Genomic DNA, 20,618 nt, shown 5'->3' on the forward strand with positions numbered 1-20,618 from the left:
GGGCTAATATGAATCAGGTGAATTGAGTTCTGCTTTTGGAAACTGGGTTAAGAAGGGGTGCACCGTTCCTGGAGGTACTGCAATACCAGGTCAATGCGTGGAGTGGACAGAGCAAGCTCTTTTTCCATCTCCCTGTTCTAAAAATCCATTTAATATATGGTCCCCAGATAGGGGACGTATCAGATATTAAACTGATAAGAACAGATACTACACTTGACTCTTAGCCAAAAGGCCGAGAAGCGATAACCAGAATTGGTTTGGGCCTCGAGTGGCACCCTGGCCTATGCCGGACACATCTTAGGGAGAGAGAGCGAGAGGGAGACAAACCCACGCCTACACAAGACATTTTGTCACCCAAGCCAACCCTTGAAAAGGCTGCTTTGCAGAGCCAAAACAAGAAGAATGGTGCGTTTTGCAGCCGCCGCCCACTGCAATGAATCTGAATAACTCCTCCTTTAGGGCGCAAGCAACTCCCCTCCCCCTTGCAGTCTTTCCAATTCACGATACAAAAAGACGGACAGGACAGGTTGCCTGACTTTCCGTCACTGCCACCCTTTGCCATCCTTACCCGTAGAAAGCCCTTTCATCATCCCCAAACCCTAATCTTTTCCCTTTCCTTCCCAGCCCCCAAACCCTGCCCTCTGTACCTTTCTCACCACCCGCTTCCCTTCTCCTGTCATCCCCCTACCACCCGGGAAAAAAAGAGATTGCCCCCTCCTTCCACTAGCCCACCCTCCCACCCAAAGAACAACTTCTTCTGCGCAGCTTGTTTTCTAGGCAGCAGCGCTATTGTGATGTCATCGGGGGGCATTGTGACAAGCCGCCAGTGTTCCGTCTCTTCATGTTGTGCACAGTTCAAACGGAAAATACATCAACAGGCAGACTACAGAAAAGCTTACTATCAAAGGTTAGAGGGGGGCTTTCTCAGAGGGCTTTTTACAGTTTTTCTATTCCCAATTAGCCGTTTAAGTGTACTTATTGAAAGTAGTAATTCTTTCATAGGCCGCCCTTTCTTAGTATTTGACGTTCCTTATATTGCGGTATGAGGCTTCGCAGTAGGTTGCAAACATTCATCACCCATGACTGTCCCCAATTGAGCTCAGAAGCTCAATGTCTATCATGACCTCTCTTTTAGAATGTCCAAGAGCAAGCAAACTATTCCTCCAGGAGAGGGCGCCAACAGACTACTAAAGAGATCATCATTACTCAAAGAAAACCCCAAAAACCAATGCATGATAGGAATAAACAGGTAACTTTCTTTGGAGTGGAAGCGGAGAGATCGCACCAGATGCCAATTCTAGATGTTATCACACCTGTGGTCACTGCAGCAGCAGGTGAATCCACTTTGTCCAAAAGGGATCTATTCCATTCAATTGCAAATGATCTAGATAAGACAGAGAACTGCAGCACGGGGACATAGCCGAGTTGGTCAGGTTGAGTGGTGATGAGTTTGCTATTTGGATGAATAAAGAAAGTCAAAAGTGTGAAAGATAAAAAACAAAAGGAGGAAGTGTGAAAAGTGAATGGGCCAAATTGAGGTGCATATGAAGACGTATGCTTTCTTCCAATTCATTAAATCGGGCTAATATGAATCAGGTGAATTGAGTTCTGCTTTTGGAAACTGGGTTAAGAAGGGGTGCACCGTTCCTGGAGGTACTGCAATACCAGGTCAATGCGTGGAGTGGACAGAGCAAGCTCTTTTTCCATCTCCCTGTTCTAAAAATCCATTTAATATATGGTCCCCAGATAGGGGACGTATCAGATATTAAACTGATAAGAACAGATACTACACTTGATCTTAGCCAAAAGGCCGAGAAGCGATAACCAGAATTGGTTTGGGCCTCGAGTGGCACCCTGGCCTATGCCGGACACATCTTAGGGAGAGAGAGCGAGAGGGAGACAAACCCACGCCTACACAAGACATTTTGTCACCCAAGCCAACCCTTGAAAAGGCTGCTTTGCAGAGCCAAAACAAGAAGAATGGTGCGTTTTGCAGCCGCCGCCCACTGCAATGAATCTGAATAACTCCTCCTTTAGGGCGCAAGCAACTCCCCTCCCCCTTGCAGTCTTTCCAATTCACGATACAAAAAGACGGACAGGACAGGTTGCCTGACTTTCCGTCACTGCCACCCTTTGCCATCCTTACCCGTAGAAAGCCCTTTCATCATCCCCAAACCCTAATCTTTTCCCTTTCCTTCCCAGCCCCCAAACCCTGCCCTCTGTACCTTTCTCACCACCCGCTTCCCTTCTCCTGTCATCCCCCTACCACCCGGGAAAAAAAGAGATTGCCCCCTCCTTCCACTAGCCCACCCTCCCACCCAAAGAACAACTTCTTCTGCGCAGCTTGTTTTCTAGGCAGCAGCGCTATTGTGATGTCATCGGGGGGCATTGTGACAAGCCGCCAGTGTTCCGTCTCTTCATGTTGTGCACAGTTCAAACGGAAAATACATCAACAGGCAGACTACAGAAAAGCTTACTATCAAAGGTTAGAGGGGGGCTTTCTCAGAGGGCTTTTTACAGTTTTTCTATTCCCAATTAGCCGTTTAAGTGTACTTATTGAAAGTAGTAATTCTTTCATAGGCCGCCCTTTCTTAGTATTTGACGTTCCTTATATTGCGGTATGAGGCTTCGCAGTAGGTTGCAAACATTCATCACCCATGACTGTCCCCAATTGAGCTCAGAAGCTCAATGTCTATCATGACCTCTCTTTTAGAATGTCCAAGAGCAAGCAAACTATTCCTCCAGGAGAGGGCGCCAACAGACTACTAAAGAGATCATCATTACTCAAAGAAAACCCCAAAAACCAATGCATGATAGGAATAAACAGGTAACTTTCTTTGGAGTGGAAGCGGAGAGATCGCACCAGATGCCAATTCTAGATGTTATCACACCTGTGGTCACTGCAGCAGCAGGTGAATCCACTTTGTCCAAAAGGGATCTATTCCATTCAATTGCAAATGATCTAGATAAGACAGAGAACTGCAGCACGGGGACATAGCCGAGTTGGTCAGGTTGAGTGGTGATGAGTTTGCTATTTGGATGAATAAAGAAAGTCAAAAGTGTGAAAGATAAAAAACAAAAGGAGGAAGTGTGAAAAGTGAATGGGCCAAATTGAGGTGCATATGAAGACGTATGCTTTCTTCCAATTCATTAAATCGGGCTAATATGAATCAGGTGAATTGAGTTCTGCTTTTGGAAACTGGGTTAAGAAGGGGTGCACCGTTCCTGGAGGTACTGCAATACCAGGTCAATGCGTGGAGTGGACAGAGCAAGCTCTTTTTCCATCTCCCTGTTCTAAAAATCCATTTAATATATGGTCCCCAGATAGGGGACGTATCAGATATTAAACTGATAAGAACAGATACTACACTTGATCTTAGCCAAAAGGCCGAGAAGCGATAACCAGAATTGGTTTGGGCCTCGAGTGGCACCCTGGCCTATGCCGGACACATCTTAGGGAGAGAGAGCGAGAGGGAGACAAACCCACGCCTACACAAGACATTTTGTCACCCAAGCCAACCCTTGAAAAGGCTGCTTTGCAGAGCCAAAACAAGAAGAATGGTGCGTTTTGCAGCCGCCGCCCACTGCAATGAATCTGAATAACTCCTCCTTTAGGGCGCAAGCAACTCCCCTCCCCCTTGCAGTCTTTCCAATTCACGATACAAAAAGACGGACAGGACAGGTTGCCTGACTTTCCGTCACTGCCACCCTTTGCCATCCTTACCCGTAGAAAGCCCTTTCATCATCCCCAAACCCTAATCTTTTCCCTTTCCTTCCCAGCCCCCAAACCCTGCCCTCTGTACCTTTCTCACCACCCGCTTCCCTTCTCCTGTCATCCCCCTACCACCCGGGAAAAAAAGAGATTGCCCCCTCCTTCCACTAGCCCACCCTCCCACCCAAAGAACAACTTCTTCTGCGCAGCTTGTTTTCTAGGCAGCAGCGCTATTGTGATGTCATCGGGGGGCATTGTGACAAGCCGCCAGTGTTCCGTCTCTTCATGTTGTGCACAGTTCAAACGGAAAATACATCAACAGGCAGACTACAGAAAAGCTTACTATCAAAGGTTAGAGGGGGGCTTTCTCAGAGGGCTTTTTACAGTTTTTCTATTCCCAATTAGCCGTTTAAGTGTACTTATTGAAAGTAGTAATTCTTTCATAGGCCGCCCTTTCTTAGTATTTGACGTTCCTTATATTGCGGTATGAGGCTTCGCAGTAGGTTGCAAACATTCATCACCCATGACTGTCCCCAATTGAGCTCAGAAGCTCAATGTCTATCATGACCTCTCTTTTAGAATGTCCAAGAGCAAGCAAACTATTCCTCCAGGAGAGGGCGCCAACAGACTACTAAAGAGATCATCATTACTCAAAGAAAACCCCAAAAACCAATGCATGATAGGAATAAACAGGTAACTTTCTTTGGAGTGGAAGCGGAGAGATCGCACCAGATGCCAATTCTAGATGTTATCACACCTGTGGTCACTGCAGCAGCAGGTGAATCCACTTTGTCCAAAAGGGATCTATTCCATTCAATTGCAAATGATCTAGATAAGACAGAGAACTGCAGCACGGGGACATAGCCGAGTTGGTCAGGTTGAGTGGTGATGAGTTTGCTATTTGGATGAATAAAGAAAGTCAAAAGTGTGAAAGATAAAAAACAAAAGGAGGAAGTGTGAAAAGTGAATGGGCCAAATTGAGGTGCATATGAAGACGTATGCTTTCTTCCAATTCATTAAATCGGGCTAATATGAATCAGGTGAATTGAGTTCTGCTTTTGGAAACTGGGTTAAGAAGGGGTGCACCGTTCCTGGAGGTACTGCAATACCAGGTCAATGCGTGGAGTGGACAGAGCAAGCTCTTTTTCCATCTCCCTGTTCTAAAAATCCATTTAATATATGGTCCCCAGATAGGGGACGTATCAGATATTAAACTGATAAGAACAGATACTACACTTGATCTTAGCCAAAAGGCCGAGAAGCGATAACCAGAATTGGTTTGGGCCTCGAGTGGCACCCTGGCCTATGCCGGACACATCTTAGGGAGAGAGAGCGAGAGGGAGACAAACCCACGCCTACACAAGACATTTTGTCACCCAAGCCAACCCTTGAAAAGGCTGCTTTGCAGAGCCAAAACAAGAAGAATGGTGCGTTTTGCAGCCGCCGCCCACTGCAATGAATCTGAATAACTCCTCCTTTAGGGCGCAAGCAACTCCCCTCCCCCTTGCAGTCTTTCCAATTCACGATACAAAAAGACGGACAGGACAGGTTGCCTGACTTTCCGTCACTGCCACCCTTTGCCATCCTTACCCGTAGAAAGCCCTTTCATCATCCCCAAACCCTAATCTTTTCCCTTTCCTTCCCAGCCCCCAAACCCTGCCCTCTGTACCTTTCTCACCACCCGCTTCCCTTCTCCTGTCATCCCCCTACCACCCGGGAAAAAAAGAGATTGCCCCCTCCTTCCACTAGCCCACCCTCCCACCCAAAGAACAACTTCTTCTGCGCAGCTTGTTTTCTAGGCAGCAGCGCTATTGTGATGTCATCGGGGGGCATTGTGACAAGCCGCCAGTGTTCCGTCTCTTCATGTTGTGCACAGTTCAAACGGAAAATACATCAACAGGCAGACTACAGAAAAGCTTACTATCAAAGGTTAGAGGGGGGCTTTCTCAGAGGGCTTTTTACAGTTTTTCTATTCCCAATTAGCCGTTTAAGTGTACTTATTGAAAGTAGTAATTCTTTCATAGGCCGCCCTTTCTTAGTATTTGACGTTCCTTATATTGCGGTATGAGGCTTCGCAGTAGGTTGCAAACATTCATCACCCATGACTGTCCCCAATTGAGCTCAGAAGCTCAATGTCTATCATGACCTCTCTTTTAGAATGTCCAAGAGCAAGCAAACTATTCCTCCAGGAGAGGGCGCCAACAGACTACTAAAGAGATCATCATTACTCAAAGAAAACCCCAAAAACCAATGCATGATAGGAATAAACAGGTAACTTTCTTTGGAGTGGAAGCGGAGAGATCGCACCAGATGCCAATTCTAGATGTTATCACACCTGTGGTCACTGCAGCAGCAGGTGAATCCACTTTGTCCAAAAGGGATCTATTCCATTCAATTGCAAATGATCTAGATAAGACAGAGAACTGCAGCACGGGGACATAGCCGAGTTGGTCAGGTTGAGTGGTGATGAGTTTGCTATTTGGATGAATAAAGAAAGTCAAAAGTGTGAAAGATAAAAAACAAAAGGAGGAAGTGTGAAAAGTGAATGGGCCAAATTGAGGTGCATATGAAGACGTATGCTTTCTTCCAATTCATTAAATCGGGCTAATATGAATCAGGTGAATTGAGTTCTGCTTTTGGAAACTGGGTTAAGAAGGGGTGCACCGTTCCTGGAGGTACTGCAATACCAGGTCAATGCGTGGAGTGGACAGAGCAAGCTCTTTTTCCATCTCCCTGTTCTAAAAATCCATTTAATATATGGTCCCCAGATAGGGGACGTATCAGATATTAAACTGATAAGAACAGATACTACACTTGATCTTAGCCAAAAGGCCGAGAAGCGATAACCAGAATTGGTTTGGGCCTCGAGTGGCACCCTGGCCTATGCCGGACACATCTTAGGGAGAGAGAGCGAGAGGGAGACAAACCCACGCCTACACAAGACATTTTGTCACCCAAGCCAACCCTTGAAAAGGCTGCTTTGCAGAGCCAAAACAAGAAGAATGGTGCGTTTTGCAGCCGCCGCCCACTGCAATGAATCTGAATAACTCCTCCTTTAGGGCGCAAGCAACTCCCCTCCCCCTTGCAGTCTTTCCAATTCACGATACAAAAAGACGGACAGGACAGGTTGCCTGACTTTCCGTCACTGCCACCCTTTGCCATCCTTACCCGTAGAAAGCCCTTTCATCATCCCCAAACCCTAATCTTTTCCCTTTCCTTCCCAGCCCCCAAACCCTGCCCTCTGTACCTTTCTCACCACCCGCTTCCCTTCTCCTGTCATCCCCCTACCACCCGGGAAAAAAAGAGATTGCCCCCTCCTTCCACTAGCCCACCCTCCCACCCAAAGAACAACTTCTTCTGCGCAGCTTGTTTTCTAGGCAGCAGCGCTATTGTGATGTCATCGGGGGGCATTGTGACAAGCCGCCAGTGTTCCGTCTCTTCATGTTGTGCACAGTTCAAACGGAAAATACATCAACAGGCAGACTACAGAAAAGCTTACTATCAAAGGTTAGAGGGGGGCTTTCTCAGAGGGCTTTTTACAGTTTTTCTATTCCCAATTAGCCGTTTAAGTGTACTTATTGAAAGTAGTAATTCTTTCATAGGCCGCCCTTTCTTAGTATTTGACGTTCCTTATATTGCGGTATGAGGCTTCGCAGTAGGTTGCAAACATTCATCACCCATGACTGTCCCCAATTGAGCTCAGAAGCTCAATGTCTATCATGACCTCTCTTTTAGAATGTCCAAGAGCAAGCAAACTATTCCTCCAGGAGAGGGCGCCAACAGACTACTAAAGAGATCATCATTACTCAAAGAAAACCCCAAAAACCAATGCATGATAGGAATAAACAGGTAACTTTCTTTGGAGTGGAAGCGGAGAGATCGCACCAGATGCCAATTCTAGATGTTATCACACCTGTGGTCACTGCAGCAGCAGGTGAATCCACTTTGTCCAAAAGGGATCTATTCCATTCAATTGCAAATGATCTAGATAAGACAGAGAACTGCAGCACGGGGACATAGCCGAGTTGGTCAGGTTGAGTGGTGATGAGTTTGCTATTTGGATGAATAAAGAAAGTCAAAAGTGTGAAAGATAAAAAACAAAAGGAGGAAGTGTGAAAAGTGAATGGGCCAAATTGAGGTGCATATGAAGACGTATGCTTTCTTCCAATTCATTAAATCGGGCTAATATGAATCAGGTGAATTGAGTTCTGCTTTTGGAAACTGGGTTAAGAAGGGGTGCACCGTTCCTGGAGGTACTGCAATACCAGGTCAATGCGTGGAGTGGACAGAGCAAGCTCTTTTTCCATCTCCCTGTTCTAAAAATCCATTTAATATATGGTCCCCAGATAGGGGACGTATCAGATATTAAACTGATAAGAACAGATACTACACTTGATCTTAGCCAAAAGGCCGAGAAGCGATAACCAGAATTGGTTTGGGCCTCGAGTGGCACCCTGGCCTATGCCGGACACATCTTAGGGAGAGAGAGCGAGAGGGAGACAAACCCACGCCTACACAAGACATTTTGTCACCCAAGCCAACCCTTGAAAAGGCTGCTTTGCAGAGCCAAAACAAGAAGAATGGTGCGTTTTGCAGCCGCCGCCCACTGCAATGAATCTGAATAACTCCTCCTTTAGGGCGCAAGCAACTCCCCTCCCCCTTGCAGTCTTTCCAATTCACGATACAAAAAGACGGACAGGACAGGTTGCCTGACTTTCCGTCACTGCCACCCTTTGCCATCCTTACCCGTAGAAAGCCCTTTCATCATCCCCAAACCCTAATCTTTTCCCTTTCCTTCCCAGCCCCCAAACCCTGCCCTCTGTACCTTTCTCACCACCCGCTTCCCTTCTCCTGTCATCCCCCTACCACCCGGGAAAAAAAGAGATTGCCCCCTCCTTCCACTAGCCCACCCTCCCACCCAAAGAACAACTTCTTCTGCGCAGCTTGTTTTCTAGGCAGCAGCGCTATTGTGATGTCATCGGGGGGCATTGTGACAAGCCGCCAGTGTTCCGTCTCTTCATGTTGTGCACAGTTCAAACGGAAAATACATCAACAGGCAGACTACAGAAAAGCTTACTATCAAAGGTTAGAGGGGGGCTTTCTCAGAGGGCTTTTTACAGTTTTTCTATTCCCAATTAGCCGTTTAAGTGTACTTATTGAAAGTAGTAATTCTTTCATAGGCCGCCCTTTCTTAGTATTTGACGTTCCTTATATTGCGGTATGAGGCTTCGCAGTAGGTTGCAAACATTCATCACCCATGACTGTCCCCAATTGAGCTCAGAAGCTCAATGTCTATCATGACCTCTCTTTTAGAATGTCCAAGAGCAAGCAAACTATTCCTCCAGGAGAGGGCGCCAACAGACTACTAAAGAGATCATCATTACTCAAAGAAAACCCCAAAAACCAATGCATGATAGGAATAAACAGGTAACTTTCTTTGGAGTGGAAGCGGAGAGATCGCACCAGATGCCAATTCTAGATGTTATCACACCTGTGGTCACTGCAGCAGCAGGTGAATCCACTTTGTCCAAAAGGGATCTATTCCATTCAATTGCAAATGATCTAGATAAGACAGAGAACTGCAGCACGGGGACATAGCCGAGTTGGTCAGGTTGAGTGGTGATGAGTTTGCTATTTGGATGAATAAAGAAAGTCAAAAGTGTGAAAGATAAAAAACAAAAGGAGGAAGTGTGAAAAGTGAATGGGCCAAATTGAGGTGCATATGAAGACGTATGCTTTCTTCCAATTCATTAAATCGGGCTAATATGAATCAGGTGAATTGAGTTCTGCTTTTGGAAACTGGGTTAAGAAGGGGTGCACCGTTCCTGGAGGTACTGCAATACCAGGTCAATGCGTGGAGTGGACAGAGCAAGCTCTTTTTCCATCTCCCTGTTCTAAAAATCCATTTAATATATGGTCCCCAGATAGGGGACGTATCAGATATTAAACTGATAAGAACAGATACTACACTTGATCTTAGCCAAAAGGCCGAGAAGCGATAACCAGAATTGGTTTGGGCCTCGAGTGGCACCCTGGCCTATGCCGGACACATCTTAGGGAGAGAGAGCGAGAGGGAGACAAACCCACGCCTACACAAGACATTTTGTCACCCAAGCCAACCCTTGAAAAGGCTGCTTTGCAGAGCCAAAACAAGAAGAATGGTGCGTTTTGCAGCCGCCGCCCACTGCAATGAATCTGAATAACTCCTCCTTTAGGGCGCAAGCAACTCCCCTCCCCCTTGCAGTCTTTCCAATTCACGATACAAAAAGACGGACAGGACAGGTTGCCTGACTTTCCGTCACTGCCACCCTTTGCCATCCTTACCCGTAGAAAGCCCTTTCATCATCCCCAAACCCTAATCTTTTCCCTTTCCTTCCCAGCCCCCAAACCCTGCCCTCTGTACCTTTCTCACCACCCGCTTCCCTTCTCCTGTCATCCCCCTACCACCCGGGAAAAAAAGAGATTGCCCCCTCCTTCCACTAGCCCACCCTCCCACCCAAAGAACAACTTCTTCTGCGCAGCTTGTTTTCTAGGCAGCAGCGCTATTGTGATGTCATCGGGGGGCATTGTGACAAGCCGCCAGTGTTCCGTCTCTTCATGTTGTGCACAGTTCAAACGGAAAATACATCAACAGGCAGACTACAGAAAAGCTTACTATCAAAGGTTAGAGGGGGGCTTTCTCAGAGGGCTTTTTACAGTTTTTCTATTCCCAATTAGCCGTTTAAGTGTACTTATTGAAAGTAGTAATTCTTTCATAGGCCGCCCTTTCTTAGTATTTGACGTTCCTTATATTGCGGTATGAGGCTTCGCAGTAGGTTGCAAACATTCATCACCCATGACTGTCCCCAATTGAGCTCAGAAGCTCAATGTCTATCATGACCTCTCTTTTAGAATGTCCAAGAGCAAGCAAACTATTCCTCCAGGAGAGGGCGCCAACAGACTACTAAAGAGATCATCATTACTCAAAGAAAACCCCAAAAACCAATGCATGATAGGAATAAACAGGTAACTTTCTTTGGAGTGGAAGCGGAGAGATCGCACCAGATGCCAATTCTAGATGTTATCACACCTGTGGTCACTGCAGCAGCAGGTGAATCCACTTTGTCCAAAAGGGATCTATTCCATTCAATTGCAAATGATCTAGATAAGACAGAGAACTGCAGCACGGGGACATAGCCGAGTTGGTCAGGTTGAGTGGTGATGAGTTTGCTATTTGGATGAATAAAGAAAGTCAAAAGTGTGAAAGATAAAAAACAAAAGGAGGAAGTGTGAAAAGTGAATGGGCCAAATTGAGGTGCATATGAAGACGTATGCTTTCTTCCAATTCATTAAATCGGGCTAATATGAATCAGGTGAATTGAGTTCTGCTTTTGGAAACTGGGTTAAGAAGGGGTGCACCGTTCCTGGAGGTACTGCAATACCAGGTCAATGCGTGGAGTGGACAGAGCAAGCTCTTTTTCCATCTCCCTGTTCTAAAAATCCATTTAATATATGGTCCCCAGATAGGGGACGTATCAGATATTAAACTGATAAGAACAGATACTACACTTGATCTTAGCCAAAAGGCCGAGAAGCGATAACCAGAATTGGTTTGGGCCTCGAGTGGCACCCTGGCCTATGCCGGACACATCTTAGGGAGAGAGAGCGAGAGGGAGACAAACCCACGCCTACACAAGACATTTTGTCACCCAAGCCAACCCTTGAAAAGGCTGCTTTGCAGAGCCAAAACAAGAAGAATGGTGCGTTTTGCAGCCGCCGCCCACTGCAATGAATCTGAATAACTCCTCCTTTAGGGCGCAAGCAACTCCCCTCCCCCTTGCAGTCTTTCCAATTCACGATACAAAAAGACGGACAGGACAGGTTGCCTGACTTTCCGTCACTGCCACCCTTTGCCATCCTTACCCGTAGAAAGCCCTTTCATCATCCCCAAACCCTAATCTTTTCCCTTTCCTTCCCAGCCCCCAAACCCTGCCCTCTGTACCTTTCTCACCACCCGCTTCCCTTCTCCTGTCATCCCCCTACCACCCGGGAAAAAAAGAGATTGCCCCCTCCTTCCACTAGCCCACCCTCCCACCCAAAGAACAACTTCTTCTGCGCAGCTTGTTTTCTAGGCAGCAGCGCTATTGTGATGTCATCGGGGGGCATTGTGACAAGCCGCCAGTGTTCCGTCTCTTCATGTTGTGCACAGTTCAAACGGAAAATACATCAACAGGCAGACTACAGAAAAGCTTACTATCAAAGGTTAGAGGGGGGCTTTCTCAGAGGGCTTTTTACAGTTTTTCTATTCCCAATTAGCCGTTTAAGTGTACTTATTGAAAGTAGTAATTCTTTCATAGGCCGCCCTTTCTTAGTATTTGACGTTCCTTATATTGCGGTATGAGGCTTCGCAGTAGGTTGCAAACATTCATCACCCATGACTGTCCCCAATTGAGCTCAGAAGCTCAATGTCTATCATGACCTCTCTTTTAGAATGTCCAAGAGCAAGCAAACTATTCCTCCAGGAGAGGGCGCCAACAGACTACTAAAGAGATCATCATTACTCAAAGAAAACCCCAAAAACCAATGCATGATAGGAATAAACAGGTAACTTTCTTTGGAGTGGAAGCGGAGAGATCGCACCAGATGCCAATTCTAGATGTTATCACACCTGTGGTCACTGCAGCAGCAGGTGAATCCACTTTGTCCAAAAGGGATCTATTCCATTCAATTGCAAATGATCTAGATAAGACAGAGAACTGCAGCACGGGGACATAGCCGAGTTGGTCAGGTTGAGTGGTGATGAGTTTGCTATTTGGATGAATAAAGAAAGTCAAAAGTGTGAAAGATAAAAAACAAAAGGAGGAAGTGTGAAAAGTGAATGGGCCAAATTGAGGTGCATATGAAGACGTATGCTTTCTTCCAATTCATTAAATCGGGCTAATATGAATCAGGTGAATTGAGTTCTGCTTTTGGAAACTGGGTTAAGAAGGGGTGCACCGTTCCTGGAGGTACTGCAATACCAGGTCAATGCGTGGAGTGGACAGAGCAAGCTCTTTTTCCATCTCCCTGTTCTAAAAATCCATTTAATATATGGTCCCCAGATAGGGGACGTATCAGATATTAAACTGATAAGAACAGATACTACACTTGATCTTAGCCAAAAGGCCGAGAAGCGATAACCAGAATTGGTTTGGGCCTCGAGTGGCACCCTGGCCTATGCCGGACACATCTTAGGGAGAGAGAGCGAGAGGGAGACAAACCCACGCCTACACAAGACATTTTGTCACCCAAGCCAACCCTTGAAAAGGCTGCTTTGCAGAGCCAAAACAAGAAGAATGGTGCGTTTTGCAGCCGCCGCCCCCCACTGCAATGAATCTGAATAACTCCTCCTTTAGGGCGCAAGCAACTCCCCTCCCCCTTGCAGTCTTTCCAATTCACGATACAAAAAGACGGACAGGACAGGTTGCCTGACTTTCCGTCACTGCCACCCTTTGCCATCCTTACCCGTAGAAAGCCCTTTCATCATCCCCAAACCCTAATCTTTTCCCTTTCCTTCCCAGCCCCCAAACCCTGCCCTCTGTACCTTTCTCACCACCCGCTTCCCTTCTCCTGTCATCCCCCTACCACCCGGGAAAAAAAGAGATTGCCCCCTCCTTCCACTAGCCCACCCTCCCACCCAAAGAACAACTTCTTCTGCGCAGCTTGTTTTCTAGGCAGCAGCGCTATTGTGATGTCATCGGGGGGCATTGTGACAAGCCGCCAGTGTTCCGTCTCTTCATGTTGTGCACAGTTCAAACGGAAAATACATCAACAGGCAGACTACAGAAAAGCTTACTATCAAAGGTTAGAGGGGGGCTTTCTCAGAGGGCTTTTTACAGTTTTTCTATTCCCAATTAGCCGTTTAAGTGTACTTATTGAAAGTAGTAATTCTTTCATAGGCCGCCCTTTCTTAGTATTTGACGTTCCTTATATTGCGGTATGAGGCTTCGCAGTAGGTTGCAAACATTCATCACCCATGACTGTCCCCAATTGAGCTCAGAAGCTCAATGTCTATCATGACCTCTCTTTTAGAATGTCCAAGAGCAAGCAAACTATTCCTCCAGGAGAGGGCGCCAACAGACTACTAAAGAGATCATCATTACTCAAAGAAAACCCCAAAAACCAATGCATGATAGGAATAAACAGGTAACTTTCTTTGGAGTGGAAGCGGAGAGATCGCACCAGATGCCAATTCTAGATGTTATCACACCTGTGGTCACTGCAGCAGCAGGTGAATCCACTTTGTCCAAAAGGGATCTATTCCATTCAATTGCAAATGATCTAGATAAGACAGAGAACTGCAGCACGGGGACATAGCCGAGTTGGTCAGGTTGAGTGGTGATGAGTTTGCTATTTGGATGAATAAAGAAAGTCAAAAGTGTGAAAGATAAAAAACAAAAGGAGGAAGTGTGAAAAGTGAATGGGCCAAATTGAGGTGCATATGAAGACGTATGCTTTCTTCCAATTCATTAAATCGGGCTAATATGAATCAGGTGAATTGAGTTCTGCTTTTGGAAACTGGGTTAAGAAGGGGTGCACCGTTCCTGGAGGTACTGCAATACCAGGTCAATGCGTGGAGTGGACAGAGCAAGCTCTTTTTCCATCTCCCTGTTCTAAAAATCCATTTAATATATGGTCCCCAGATAGGGGACGTATCAGATATTAAACTGATAAGAACAGATACTACACTTGATCTTAGCCAAAAGGCCGAGAAGCGATAACCAGAATTGGTTTGGGCCTCGAGTGGCACCCTGGCCTATGCCGGACACATCTTAGGGAGAGAGAGCGAGAGGGAGACAAACCCACGCCTACACAAGACATTTTGTCACCCAAGCCAACCCTTGAAAAGGCTGCTTTGCAGAGCCAAAACAAGAAGAATGGTGCGTTTTGCAGCCGCCGCCCCCCACTGCAATGAATCTGAATAACTCCTCCTTTAGGGCGCAAGCAACTCCCCTCCCCCTTGCAGTCTTTCCAATTCACGATACAAAAAGACGGACAGGACAGGTTGCCTGACTTTCCGTCACTGCCACCCTTTGCCATCCTTACCCGTAGAAAGCCCTTTCATCATCCCCAAACCCTAATCTTTTCCCTTTCCTTCCCAGCCCCCAAACCCTGCCCTCTGTACCTTTCTCACCACCCGCTTCCCTTCTCCTGTCATCCCCCTACCACCCGGGAAAAAAAGAGATTGCCCCCTCCTTCCACTAGCCCACCCTCCCACCCAAAGAACAACTTCTTCTGCGCAGCTTGTTTTCTAGGCAGCAGCGCTATTGTGATGTCATCGGGGGGCATTGTGACAAGCCGCCAGTGTTCCGTCTCTTCATGTTGTGCACAGTTCAAACGGAAAATACATCAACAGGCAGACTACAGAAAAGCTTACTATCAAAGGTTAGAGGGGGGCTTTCTCAGAGGGCTTTTTACAGTTTTTCTATTCCCAATTAGCCGTTTAAGTGTACTTATTGAAAGTAGTAATTCTTTCATAGGCCGCCCTTTCTTAGTATTTGACGTTCCTTATATTGCGGTATGAGGCTTCGCAGTAGGTTGCAAACATTCATCACCCATGACTGTCCCCAATTGAGCTCAGAAGCTCAATGTCTATCATGACCTCTCTTTTAGAATGTCCAAGAGCAAGCAAACTATTCCTCCAGGAGAGGGCGCCAACAGACTACTAAAGAGATCATCATTACTCAAAGAAAACCCCAAAAACCAATGCATGATAGGAATAAACAGGTAACTTTCTTTGGAGTGGAAGCGGAGAGATCGCACCAGATGCCAATTCTAGATGTTATCACACCTGTGGTCACTGCAGCAGCAGGTGAATCCACTTTGTCCAAAAGGGATCTATTCCATTCAATTGCAAATGATCTAGATAAGACAGAGAACTGCAGCACGGGGACATAGCCGAGTTGGTCAGGTTGAGTGGTGATGAGTTTGCTATTTGGATGAATAAAGAAAGTCAAAAGTGTGAAAGATAAAAAACAAAAGGAGGAAGTGTGAAAAGTGAATGGGCCAAATTGAGGTGCATATGAAGACGTATGCTTTCTTCCAATTCATTAAATCGGGCTAATATGAATCAGGTGAATTGAGTTCTGCTTTTGGAAACTGGGTTAAGAAGGGGTGCACCGTTCCTGGAGGTACTGCAATACCAGGTCAATGCGTGGAGTGGACAGAGCAAGCTCTTTTTCCATCTCCCTGTTCTAAAAATCCATTTAATATATGGTCCCCAGATAGGGGACGTATCAGATATTAAACTGATAAGAACAGATTTTGATTTAACAGCATCTTTATTATCATGCACTACTCACAAAAAGGTAACAAACCGTGTACAGTGCCGCAGCCCCGTACACACAGAACTATACAATCCTTCTTACATAGCCATAGAGTACGACGCACTAAACTATACATCACACTCCTATGCTTATCCATAACACTCAAGCTGAAAGAAAAAGTTAGACCATAAATAACGACGAACCGGCGATTGGGGGATGGGGGTAGGGGAAAAGGGGGATAGGGTGGGGAAATCACAGGCCCGAAGCTTTATTGAAAGACGCACATAACGGGAAAAGGAGGGAGGGGGCATGGAAGAGGTCTAAACCTCCTCCTCGGCGCTGTCGTCCGGACTGTCCATGATGGAATAGTCTCTGAGCAGGCTGTGGATCAGCCTGCGGCAATCCTGGATAGACATCCTCTCCCTCTTCAAGATGAGCCGGTTCCTGGCGACCCAAATAGCGTCCTTAAAGCAGTTCATAAGGCGCCAAGCCTCCTGGATGGCTCCAACGGTGTGAGTCCCAGGGAAGAGTCCATAAAGTACGGAATGGTACGATAGGCTCCCTCTGGGGACGGAGTACCTCAGGTCATCCTCCAGGGCAACCAACAGGCGCTGTGCGAAACGGCAGTCCCAAAAGGCGTGCAGCGATGTTTCCTCCACGAAGGGGCACCTTGGGCAGTACCGGGTTTTGCACAGGTTCCGGGCGTGCATGAATGACCGGACGGGCAGTCCGCCCTGTATCGCCATCCATGACAAGTCCTTGTGCCCGTTGGTCAATCCAGCCGATGACACGTTTGTCCAAACAGTCTCCAGTGTGTCGTGATGAAGTCCTGGAATGTTCTCCATTTCGTCCTTGGCTCTGATGAGTTTGTGGATAGTCTTTGGCTTCCACAAATCAGGCTTGAGTCCCTCCAGTTGGTGTTCCCTCACAAACCGAACCACGTCTCCGTAGAACCATGGCGCCGTCCAGTTGTAGGGGAAGGAGCTGTCCCACTTGTCCCAGCCTAACCGTCTCCAAAGGGGGAGCAGGAAGAAGCGAGACATGGACCCACCCGCGGAACCTCTCTTGACTCGCAGAGTTCGGCGAACGCAGTCACATACGAAGGAGGATCGCAGGAGGGTGGGGATATCGGGTACGCCCTTCCCACCCTTGCGAGGATCCTTGTACATGATGCTCCGCTTTACTCTGTCCATCTTGGATCCCCAGACAAAACGAAACACCGTCCTGGTAATGGCCCTGCACACGGTGGCAAGGGGGGGCCAGGCCTGGGCCGTGTACTGCAGCACGGGCAGTACCTCGTTACGCAGGACCAGTGCTTTGCCCTCACAGGTGAGGCGTCTGAGGCTCCACAGACCGATCCGTTGGGTGATCTTGGTCAAGCGTTCCTCCCAGGACTTGAGGGCTGCTCCTTCCTTCCCGAACCAGACTCCAAGAACCTTGATGAAATCCGGCTGGATGCTGAAAGGGAAGGGGGCGGAAGAGGCCGGCTGCCAGTCCCCGAAGAGCATGGCTTCCGACTTCCCGCAGTTGACTTTGGCTCCCGAAGCCCGTCCGAAGGTCTCACAGGTCTGGACGAGGGTGTCGACTGAGCGCCGGTCCGCGCAGAAGACGGTCACGTCGTCCATGTAGAGCGAGCACTTGACCTCGAAGCGTTCTGGTCCTGGTGCGGTGATCCCTCTGATCTCTCCATTCCGCCGGATAGCCTCTGCAAAGAGTTCTATAACACAAACAAAAAGAAGAGGTGACAGAGGACAGCCTTGTCTGACCCCTGAGAGGACCGGGAAGGGGTCAGTCTTCCAGCCGTTTACCAACACCGAGCTGTGAATATCAAAATACATTAGTTGGACATACAAGCAAAACATGTTACCCAAACCTAACCTGTGCAGAGCTTTGCCCAGGAACTCATGGGAAACACGGTCGAAGGCCTTTTCCTGATCCAACGAGATCAGGGCTGCGTGCACCCGGCGGGCTTTGATGTACTCGACCGTGTCCCGCATGAGAGCCAGGCTGTCTGCGATGCGACGTCCGGGGATGCCGCAGGTCTGATCCGGGTGGATGATCCGTCCGATAACAGTCTTCAATCTCGTTGCCATCGTCTTGGCCAGGATCTTGTAGTCGACGTTCAGAAGGGTGATGGGACGCCAATTCTTCAGGTCGCACCTCTCTCCTTTACGCTTGTACAGGATCGTGACCATTCCTTCCCTCAGAGATGGAGGCATTCTGCCCTCCACCACCATCTCCTCATACAGCCCTAACAGGTCCGGACAGATTAGGTCTCCCAGCGCTACATAGAGCTCTGCTGGGAGGCCGTCACTGCCCGGTGTCCTGCCAGAACTAAAGGATTTGGCGGCCGAGAGCAGCTCGTCCACCGTCAGAGGAACATCCATGGCCGCCGCGTCTGCAGGGTCAAGATGGTTAGTGATACCTGACAGGAACTTATCGGCGGCCTCGGGGTCAGTAGTCTTGCGGGCGTAGAGTTCGCTGTAGAAGTCGCTGACGACCTTCATCACGTTCTCTTTCCCGCGTCGCATGTTTCCACTCTCGTCTCGTAGTTCATTCATGGGCGTGTGACCGGCGTGGAGTTTCCTGAAAAAGAACGAGTTACATTTCTCACCCTTCTCCAGGTTCTCCACTTTGGAACGGAAGACAATTCGCTCGGACTCCTCCTCGAAGTGCCTTTTCAGGCTCCTCTTAGTCTCCTCCAGCTCCTCTCTCACGTCCCAGCCGCATCGAAGAAGGTCCTGCAGGGAACGCAGCTCACGCTGGAGTCTCCTGAAGTCCCTCCTCTTCAGGCACGCCTGTTGTTGACTCTTTGCCTGAAAGAAGAAACGGAACTCGAGTTTAACGTATTCCCACCAGTCAGAAACAGACTGGAAGCCCGCCTTGTAGGCCCGCCACGTGGAGTAGGCAGCTCTAAGCTCCTCCAGAATCTCACCCTTTTCCAGCAGAGAGCAGTTCAGCTTCCAGGAGCCCGGGCCGATGGGGAAGCCATGGCCCAGCACACCTTGAAAGTGAATGGCTCTGTGGTCAGAGAAGAAGCAGGGGACCATCGAGTGCCCACTCCGCCCAACCGCCCGAGAGGTAAACACAAAGTCAATCCTGGAACGCAGCGAGCCATCGGATCGGCACCATGAATAGTTCACGGATCCGTGTCCGATGGAGCCAACAACGTCCACAAGAGAGGCTTCGGTCACCATCTCAATGAGCAGTTTGGATGTGACGTCCAACTTGGCAGCCGTTCCAGAACTGCGTCCATCCTCCTCAATCGGGCAGTTGAAATCCCCGGCCATCACTACCGTCCTGGCGGTAGCGAGCTGAGGGCGCAGGGCTTGGAGGAGCTCCAGTCGATCGCTCTTCACAGGAGAAGCATACACATTGATGAACCTGACAGGTTCTCCCGCCCAGGTGCCATCCACGAGCAGTAACCTGCCGCAGACGATTTCCTGAACAGAGTCCAATGTGAAGGCGCTTCCCCTGATCAGCACGGCGACCCCCGCGGACCTACAGTCGCCCCCGCCAGACCAGTAGGATGGGCCATGGGTCCACTCCCTGGCCAGATGGTTGAAGGACCTAGAGGAGGGAAGGGAGCATTCCTGCAGGAAAAATACATCACTAGACTGAGTGTTAAGGAACGTAAAAATTGTCTGACGTCGGAACTTGTCTCTGATGCTCCTAACATTAATGGAAAAGATGTTAATGTTAGCAGTCATTGGAGGAAAGAGAAAGTTAGAGCAGGCGGTGTGCCTTAGTTACCACTCCGGTCGGGCGGTTCTTCCTCTTTGGCACCTGCTGGTAAGGGTATCTCCAGCAGACCCTCTTCTGCTAGCTGATCAAGCAGGGATGGTGCCTCAGTGGCTTCCGACTCCTCCATTTCTTCTTCGGCCACAAGGGACTCCACCATCTGCTCCAACACGTCCGGTTCTGGGAGGAGGCCATCCTCCTCTTCCTGGGGTGGATTGGGGTCCACAATGAACAGCTTGGAAGGTTCTGCGACAGGACTATCTTCCACCTTCCTTTTCCTTTGGCCTGTACCTGAGGAGACAAGAGCTGGAAAATCCTCCTCGGTGAAAAGTGCAAGAGTGCTGAGGCCCTCTGCTCTCATGGTCTGGGGAGGGAGAGTGGGCTTTGGGGGGGGGGTGAGGAGACCAACTGAGGAGTAGGGAAATGAGGTGGAGGTAGTGGAATCCTCAGTAGGGTTGGCCGGGGGGGGGAGGGGTTTGGACAGGGGTGACAGGGGGGGGGACCAGGGAGGGGGCAACAGTTTTCTTACCCTTCTTTTCCCTGGACTCCGTGGCTGCTGGGGCATCGGCTGGAGCCACGGTCGCCGGGTTCTTGGCCGCCTTGTCCTTGGCCTCTGTGGCCTTGGTCGTAGCTGCCTTGGTCGACGAAGCTGTGATTACCCGATACTGGGTCGCCGCGGCAACCCTTGCCCAGGATTTCTCCCGCTGTGGGCAGTCCTTGTAAAGGTGGTCCGCCTGTCCACATAGGTTGCAAGTCTTCTTCTTTGGGCAGTCCTTGGAGCTGTGTCCTGTCACCCGGCAAACCCTGCAGGCGTCCTCCTTGCAGGTCTTCATCGAATGCCCTTTCCCGCCACATTTCCTGCAGTTGTGTGGCATGTCCGG

At 48.5% G+C, this 20,618-nt stretch overlaps 10 non-coding genes and 1 pseudogene across 10 annotated transcripts; all 11 read right to left on the reverse strand.

Moving 5' to 3' along the window:
* Positions 1 to 52: 52 nt before the first annotated feature.
* On the reverse strand, positions 53 to 244 carry LOC142278010 (U2 spliceosomal RNA). Its single transcript, XR_012741082.1, has one exon. It is a non-coding gene; the product is annotated as a U2 spliceosomal RNA (small nuclear RNA).
* Positions 245 to 1,631: 1,387 nt separating this feature from the next.
* Positions 1,632 to 1,822, reverse strand: LOC142277994 (U2 spliceosomal RNA). The gene has a single exon (XR_012741068.1). It is a non-coding gene; the product is annotated as a U2 spliceosomal RNA (small nuclear RNA).
* Positions 1,823 to 3,209: 1,387 nt separating this feature from the next.
* LOC142278007 (U2 spliceosomal RNA) lies at positions 3,210 to 3,400 on the reverse strand. Its single transcript, XR_012741079.1, has one exon. It is a non-coding gene; the product is annotated as a U2 spliceosomal RNA (small nuclear RNA).
* Positions 3,401 to 4,787: 1,387 nt separating this feature from the next.
* LOC142278018 (U2 spliceosomal RNA) lies at positions 4,788 to 4,978 on the reverse strand. The gene has a single exon (XR_012741083.1). It is a non-coding gene; the product is annotated as a U2 spliceosomal RNA (small nuclear RNA).
* A 1,387-nt stretch (positions 4,979 to 6,365) lies between these two features.
* Positions 6,366 to 6,556, reverse strand: LOC142278019 (U2 spliceosomal RNA). The gene has a single exon (XR_012741084.1). It is a non-coding gene; the product is annotated as a U2 spliceosomal RNA (small nuclear RNA).
* Positions 6,557 to 7,943: 1,387 nt separating this feature from the next.
* Positions 7,944 to 8,134, reverse strand: LOC142278020 (U2 spliceosomal RNA). The gene has a single exon (XR_012741085.1). It is a non-coding gene; the product is annotated as a U2 spliceosomal RNA (small nuclear RNA).
* A 1,387-nt stretch (positions 8,135 to 9,521) lies between these two features.
* LOC142277996 (U2 spliceosomal RNA) lies at positions 9,522 to 9,712 on the reverse strand. The gene has a single exon (XR_012741069.1). It is a non-coding gene; the product is annotated as a U2 spliceosomal RNA (small nuclear RNA).
* A 1,387-nt stretch (positions 9,713 to 11,099) lies between these two features.
* On the reverse strand, positions 11,100 to 11,290 carry LOC142277997 (U2 spliceosomal RNA). The gene has a single exon (XR_012741070.1). It is a non-coding gene; the product is annotated as a U2 spliceosomal RNA (small nuclear RNA).
* A 1,387-nt stretch (positions 11,291 to 12,677) lies between these two features.
* Positions 12,678 to 12,868, reverse strand: LOC142277998 (U2 spliceosomal RNA). The gene has a single exon (XR_012741071.1). It is a non-coding gene; the product is annotated as a U2 spliceosomal RNA (small nuclear RNA).
* A 1,390-nt stretch (positions 12,869 to 14,258) lies between these two features.
* Positions 14,259 to 14,449, reverse strand: LOC142277999 (U2 spliceosomal RNA). Its single transcript, XR_012741072.1, has one exon. It is a non-coding gene; the product is annotated as a U2 spliceosomal RNA (small nuclear RNA).
* Positions 14,450 to 15,839: 1,390 nt separating this feature from the next.
* Positions 15,840 to 16,042, reverse strand: LOC142278011 (U2 spliceosomal RNA; annotated as a pseudogene).
* Between the last annotated feature and the right edge of the window lie 4,576 nt (positions 16,043 to 20,618).

This window comes from Anomaloglossus baeobatrachus, unplaced genomic scaffold, assembly GCF_048569485.1.
Source record: "Anomaloglossus baeobatrachus isolate aAnoBae1 unplaced genomic scaffold, aAnoBae1.hap1 Scaffold_4150, whole genome shotgun sequence".
Classification (NCBI taxonomy): Eukaryota; Metazoa; Chordata; class Amphibia; order Anura; family Aromobatidae; genus Anomaloglossus; species Anomaloglossus baeobatrachus.